This window comes from Nicotiana tabacum, chromosome 4, assembly GCF_000715075.1.
Source record: "Nicotiana tabacum cultivar K326 chromosome 4, ASM71507v2, whole genome shotgun sequence".
NCBI lineage: Eukaryota > Viridiplantae > Streptophyta > Magnoliopsida > Solanales > Solanaceae > Nicotiana > Nicotiana tabacum.
Window position 1 is genome coordinate 109,484,222 of NC_134083.1, and position 6,279 is coordinate 109,490,500.

Here is a 6,279-nt window from a genome sequence, read left to right on the forward strand (position 1 = left end):
TTATCCATGGGTCCCAAAGCACTTATCTCGGACAGCTTCCAGTATGGGGATATCAGGCACATGGTGAGAGATTGTCCCAGACTCCTGGGGGTTCACCTCAGCGGAGTACTCAAGCTATGGGTTCTGCCCCAGTTGCTATTACACCTGCACAAGTAGCTAGAGATGGGGACAGGCGGATAGAGGGCATCCTAGAGGGGGAGACCAGGCCCGTTGTTATGCTTTCACTAGTAGGGATGAGGCCGCTGCACTAGATGATGTTGCTACAGGTATGGTTCCGGTTTGTCATAGAGATATATCAATTTTATTTTGATCTGGTCATATTTATTGGTATGAGTCATCCTATCTTGCTTCATATATGGATATGTTTCATGATTCTTACACTCTATTTATGTGTCTATACCTGTTAGGAGCTCTATTGTGGTAGATTGTGTCTATCGTTCTTGGTTGGTAACTATTGGCGATTGTGAGACTAGGGTGGATTTGTTGTTAATTAATATAACGGGTTTTGACATGAATCTAAATGATTTGGACACGGCTTGCGATTGAGGTGCTCTACAAGTATGGGGAGTTTGTTGCGTACTGTGATTTTGTTTTAGGGGATTGAGTTAGTAGAAGGTTTTAAGTTGTCAGATGTTTATCCTACTTGCAATTCCGAGTTGAATGAGATCCCCGTGTTCCTTGTGGATCGGTATGTTTGGACTGGGCTATATGCCGCGATGGAGTTATGTTAGGATGAGATTCTTTGTGGTTGTTGCGAGTGATTTGCTTCTTCCTTGTAAGGTGGATTCGTGGTATGGTACCGATGGGGAGTTGTACCTATTGTACTTATTGTATAGTTATATCCAGCGTTCCTCTTTTTATCTTTAGTTATATTCGAGTTGTGCTTGGTAGGTACGGACTACGGCATATGTGTTTATGTGGTATTTTTTGTGACTTATTTGTTGGTGAGTGGTATTAGTTTTCACATGTTTCTTACTTCATTTGAAATGTCGTGAAGGTTTGGGACATGATTCTAGCCAATACAAGATTATTTACCCGTGCCAGGTTTGGTTATGGGCAGCTACTGTGGTCAGGGATATAGCTATGGGCATGTGAGCGATGGGTTACGTCATGTGGATATACCTTGCGGATGTATTTATGATTTGTTGCAGCTGGTTGAGGTTGATACAATGTGTATATGTGGGGAACGGGTCTTTGGGAGAGGCTTGAATGTTGCAATTTTGTTATAAAGCTTATTAGTTAAGGTTGAAGGAACAATCTTCAGCCGAGATGGTGTTGGCGGGATTATATTATTTGGAGTGATGTGAGATCACCCATAGGTATGGGTATGGTGTGCTTATGCAGTAATTTGATGGCTTTGCTACAACTCTTGGCACGTTCGAGGAAAAACATTTCTTTAAGAGGGAGAGAATGTAACGATCCGACCATTTTGAGCTTTAGAGTTCCGTTCGGTGGTTTAAGGTCTTGAGTAGCTTCATATTATGTATTATGACTTGCGTGTATGGTCGATTTCGATTTTCAAGCGATTCGGAGTTGATTTGGAAGAATGATTCTAATTTAAGAAGCTTTAAGTTGGAAGAGTATACCATATTTGACTTTTTGTGTATTTGATCTCAGATTAGAGTTTGGACGGTTCCGTTAAGCTCGAATGGTGATTTTGGACTTAAGCGTATGCCCGGAATAGGATTCAGAGGTTCCTAGGTTTATTTGGCACATTTTTAGTGAAATTTGACAATTTGAAGGTTTAGAATTTTTTTAAGTTTGACCATGGCTTGACTTTATGGCTATCGGGTTCAGATTTGGTTTCTGGACTTAGAATAGGTCCTTTTTGTCATTTGGAACTTGTCTGCAAAATTTGATGTTATTCCGAGTTGGTTTGATAGGAATCTGTTCGCATGGTTGTATCTCTAGAAATTCTTGAGTTTCATTGTAATTTTCATGTGTTTTAGTGTCTGATTCGTGGTTCCAGATGTTTAAGGTCTTGAGTAGCATTTAAGGTCTTGAGTAGCTTCATATTATGTACTATGACTTGCGTGTATGGTCGATTTCGGTTTTCGAGCGAATCGGAGTTGATTTGGAAGAATGATTCTCATTTAAGAAGCTTTAAGTTGGAAGAGTATACCACGTTTGACTTTTTGTGTATTTGATCTCAAATTAGAGTTTGGACGGTCCCGTTAAGCTCGAATGGTGATTTTGGACTTAGACATATGCCCGAAATAGGATTTAGAGGTTCCTAGGTTTATTTGGCACTTTTTTAGTGAAATTTGACAATTTGAAGGTTTAGAATTTTTCTAAGTTTGACCATGGGTTGACTTTATGGCTATCGGGTTCAGATTTGGTTTCTGGACTTAGAATAGGTCCTTTTTGTCATTTGAAACTTGTCTGCAAAATTTGATGTTATTCCGAGTTGGTTTGGTAGGAATCGGTTCGCATGGTTGTGTCTCTAGCAATTCTTAAGTTTCATTGTAATTTTCATGTGTTTTGGTGTCCGATTCGTGATTCCAGATGTTATCTTGGTGTTTTAATCGCACAAGCGAGTTCATAAGATATTTTTAGATTTGTGTGGATATTTGGTGTGGAGCCCCGGGGGCTCGGGTGAATTTAGGACGCGTTTTGAATTGTTTTGGCCATGTTTCATAGTTGCTGGTCCTGGACTAATGTTGCAGGTCTAGCAAATGTGAGACACTATTCGCATTTGCGAGGTTGGGAACGCATTCGCAAGGTTGGCTGGGGGTTGCCATGCTCGCATTTGTGAACTTTTTATCGCTTTTGTGATTGGGGGCCTTGACAGGCTTGATCGCTTTTGCGATCACAGAATCGCTTTTACGAAGGGGCCTGACTTCGCAAATGCGAAGTCAACTTCTTTTGGGATCAACAGGCTCCACATTTGCGATGAGTGTTTCATATTTGAGAGGGTCGCATTTGCGAACCCAAGATCGTATTTTCGACATCTGCATCTGAATATATAGCTGGGATTTCGGGCCTTAGCTTCATTTATCACATTTTTTAGCCCTAGACTCGGTGGGAGGCGATTTTAGGAGGGGATTTTCATACAAAGTCATTGGGTAAGTGATTTTAACTCAATTTTGATTATATAACAAGAATATTTATGAGATTTAACATTTAAATCATGAGATTGAAGAGAAATTTTGCGGATTTTTTACTATAGTTTGAAAAATAAAAATTTGAGATTTGAGAGTCGAATTGGACTCAGATTTAAAAACCAAATACATATTTGGACTCGTGGGATTACAGGTAGTCAAGATCTACCCTTCGACTCGGGTTTTGACCGGGCAATCTCGGGGTTGACTTTTGTTGACTTTTGGAGAATTGTGTAAAGATCTTTAACTTTATTAATTGCAATTGGTTTCTCTTGCATTGTTTGATGCTATTAAGTTGATTTTGGTTAGATTTGAGCTGAGCGGAGGTGAATTTTAGAGGAAAAGCATTTTTAGTGTATTGATTGAGGACTTTTGAAGTAAGTATCTTGCCTAACCTTGTATGGAAAAATTACCCCTTAGGATTTGGCTTAATTGCTTATTTGTGTTATGTGTAAGCGACATGTACACGAGGTGATGGGTGTGTACATGGACGTATATGTGCCTTATGACTGGATTTGACCCGAGGTTGTTTCTATTGTCTTGTTCGGGTTGAGAGGTCCATGTACCACGTGTTTTCTCTTTGGATAATTACTTGAATCTATGTTCTGTGCTAGAGATCATGCTTTAGGATTTTAATTTCCTAATGAGTTGGTTGAATTCGTGTTTATAAGTTGAACACCCATCCGCATTTCCTTTATTGGTTTATCCTTGTGCACTGTGTTGGTAGATTGTAAGTTTTTATCTTGATAACAATTGTTGGCATGTTGTGTTGTTGTGATTATGGCACATGTGAACTTGTTGGGAGGATTGTTCAGGTGTTTGCGCGAGGTTTCTGTCGTGCTATTGTTATTATTGATATTGCACATGCGCCGAGACAAGGCGGACTATATGTGTGTGTGTGTGCGCGCGCGCATATGGTTTGCGCATGTGACGAGACAAGGTGGGATAATTGTTGATGAGCTTGTGGCAAGACAAGATGGGCCTTTACTTTATTGTTGTGCACGCGACGAGACAAGGGGGCTATGTGCGGATGATATGTGATGGCCTGGGGGCGTTTTATTGATGAGGTTTGTGTGGTGATATGACTTCTTGTGTGTGTCATACATTTTCACGTGTTTTGTTGTGTTGTTTCCAATGTGCTTATCTGTGTCTCTTTCATTTACTTGATGATTTGGTTGCCAAGGTAAATTCACCTACGTGGAGTTGTTATCTCATATTCTGTGGAGTTGGTAACATAACGAAATGAAATAAAAAAGAAGTCGTTATCGTGCATTACTTTATTTGATTCTTGATAAATTTCTCTTGAACGTGTTATTGGTAACTGACACAGGTACGGTAAATGTTGTGGCACGAGGTCTTTATCGTGCGGTTATGATATACATTATGGCACGAGGTCTTTATCGTGCGGTTATGATATACATTGTGGCACGAGTTCTTTGCCGTGAGGTTGTGATAAACATTATGGCACGAGGTCTTTGTCGTGCGGTTGTGGTATATGTTGTGGCACGTGGTCTTTGCCTTGCGAGTGTGACCTATATTGTGGCATGAGGTCTTTGCCGTGCGAGGGTGATTGATAAAGTAGGCACGAGGTGCCGGTTACATGTGATTCTATTTGATGATTTATCGTCGGAACTGGACCTTTATTGTTACTAATTGGTTATCGCTTAAGCTGGTGAGATTTTAGTTTATATTTCTTTATGTTATTATTCTTTTTTCCGATGTTTGATATTTTTCACAGGTTATTTGATTAGTGAGCGTCTTGACTTGAACCTTATCACTACTCCACTGAGTTAGTCTTGATATTTACTGGGTACCGATTGTGGTGTACTCATACTATGTTTTTGCACATTTTTGTGTAGATCCGGGTACCTTAGAGCTAGGCGACAGCGAGCTGATTATCAGAGTTGTTGTGGAGACTTCAAGGTATACTTGCATTTTTGCACGCAGGCCTCGGAGTCACCTTCTATTATTCTTTGCTACTGTTTACTTTATCTCTAAACAATGTTGTATTTAGCGATTTCTAGTGCACTCTCAATAGAGCTTATGACTTCGTATTACTGGTTTTGGGGATGTATAATAATTGTTCATCTTCGGCTATGTTATGTCATTTACTAGTTTATATTTAATAGTTAAATGGTTTAAATTTGTTAAATCTCAGCATGTGTTAGGCTTACCTAGTTCCTCACGATCCTCAAGTGGAATTTTGGGTCGTGACATTATGTCTGCATTAAAAATATCTTGTTTGACGAGTATAATCTATTATGTGTGTGTGTGTGTGTGCGCGCGCGCGCGCGCATTTGGCAGAACTAAAATTTAGGATTTTGATGACTTCGACGGGGCGGAGCTTCTCCATTTATTGATTCTGTTAAATATGATCAACTATCATCATTTTTATGATTTTACATTTTCTCATTTAACTTCTAGTATATAACCACAAATTTTAAAATAATATTTATTTATTTTTCTTAAAATTTTGTACTTCTTGTCTTTTGACTAATTGTATATAAATGGGTATGTAGAAGGTGTTTATGAGTAGAATTCATGATTTAATTGAGGTATTGATTGAACTCTAGAAGTGGATCTTTATGAAAGTGAATGAGCAAGTGGAAAACTATCAAATGAGCATTCTAATGGCTATATGGCCTCACTAACTTATCTAATGATATGAATTTTACTCCTTGCATCCTCCACGCAAAACCTTTGCACATGGACCCATTGTACATATTGTTACCATCTGTTACTGATACAGAGAAAGGTTGTATCTGAGTCAACTAACATCCCATCCTCTTAGCTATCCCAAGGTCTATAAAATTGTGTGTGTTGCATGTGTCAATAAGAATCTTAACATCTTTGCCCTTCACAGATCCTGTGACCCTCATAGTTTTGAACATTGTCCTAAAATTGTACATACAAGTAATGGCATGCACTGATACATAAGCCAAGACAACTCCATCAGAATCCACATGGCCTTTTATTCCTTCCAAACACAAGAACTCAGAAGGGGTGAAAGTCATGTCTACTTCCTCATCCCTCACTTCCTCTATTGGTTCCTCTACCTCAATGGAAAATAATTGCCTCCTCTTAAAGCGCACATGTCCAGGTGTGTACTTCTCATCACAATGGAAGCAAAGGCCCTTAGCTATCTTTTCCTCCATCACTGCAGGACTCAGAAATTTGG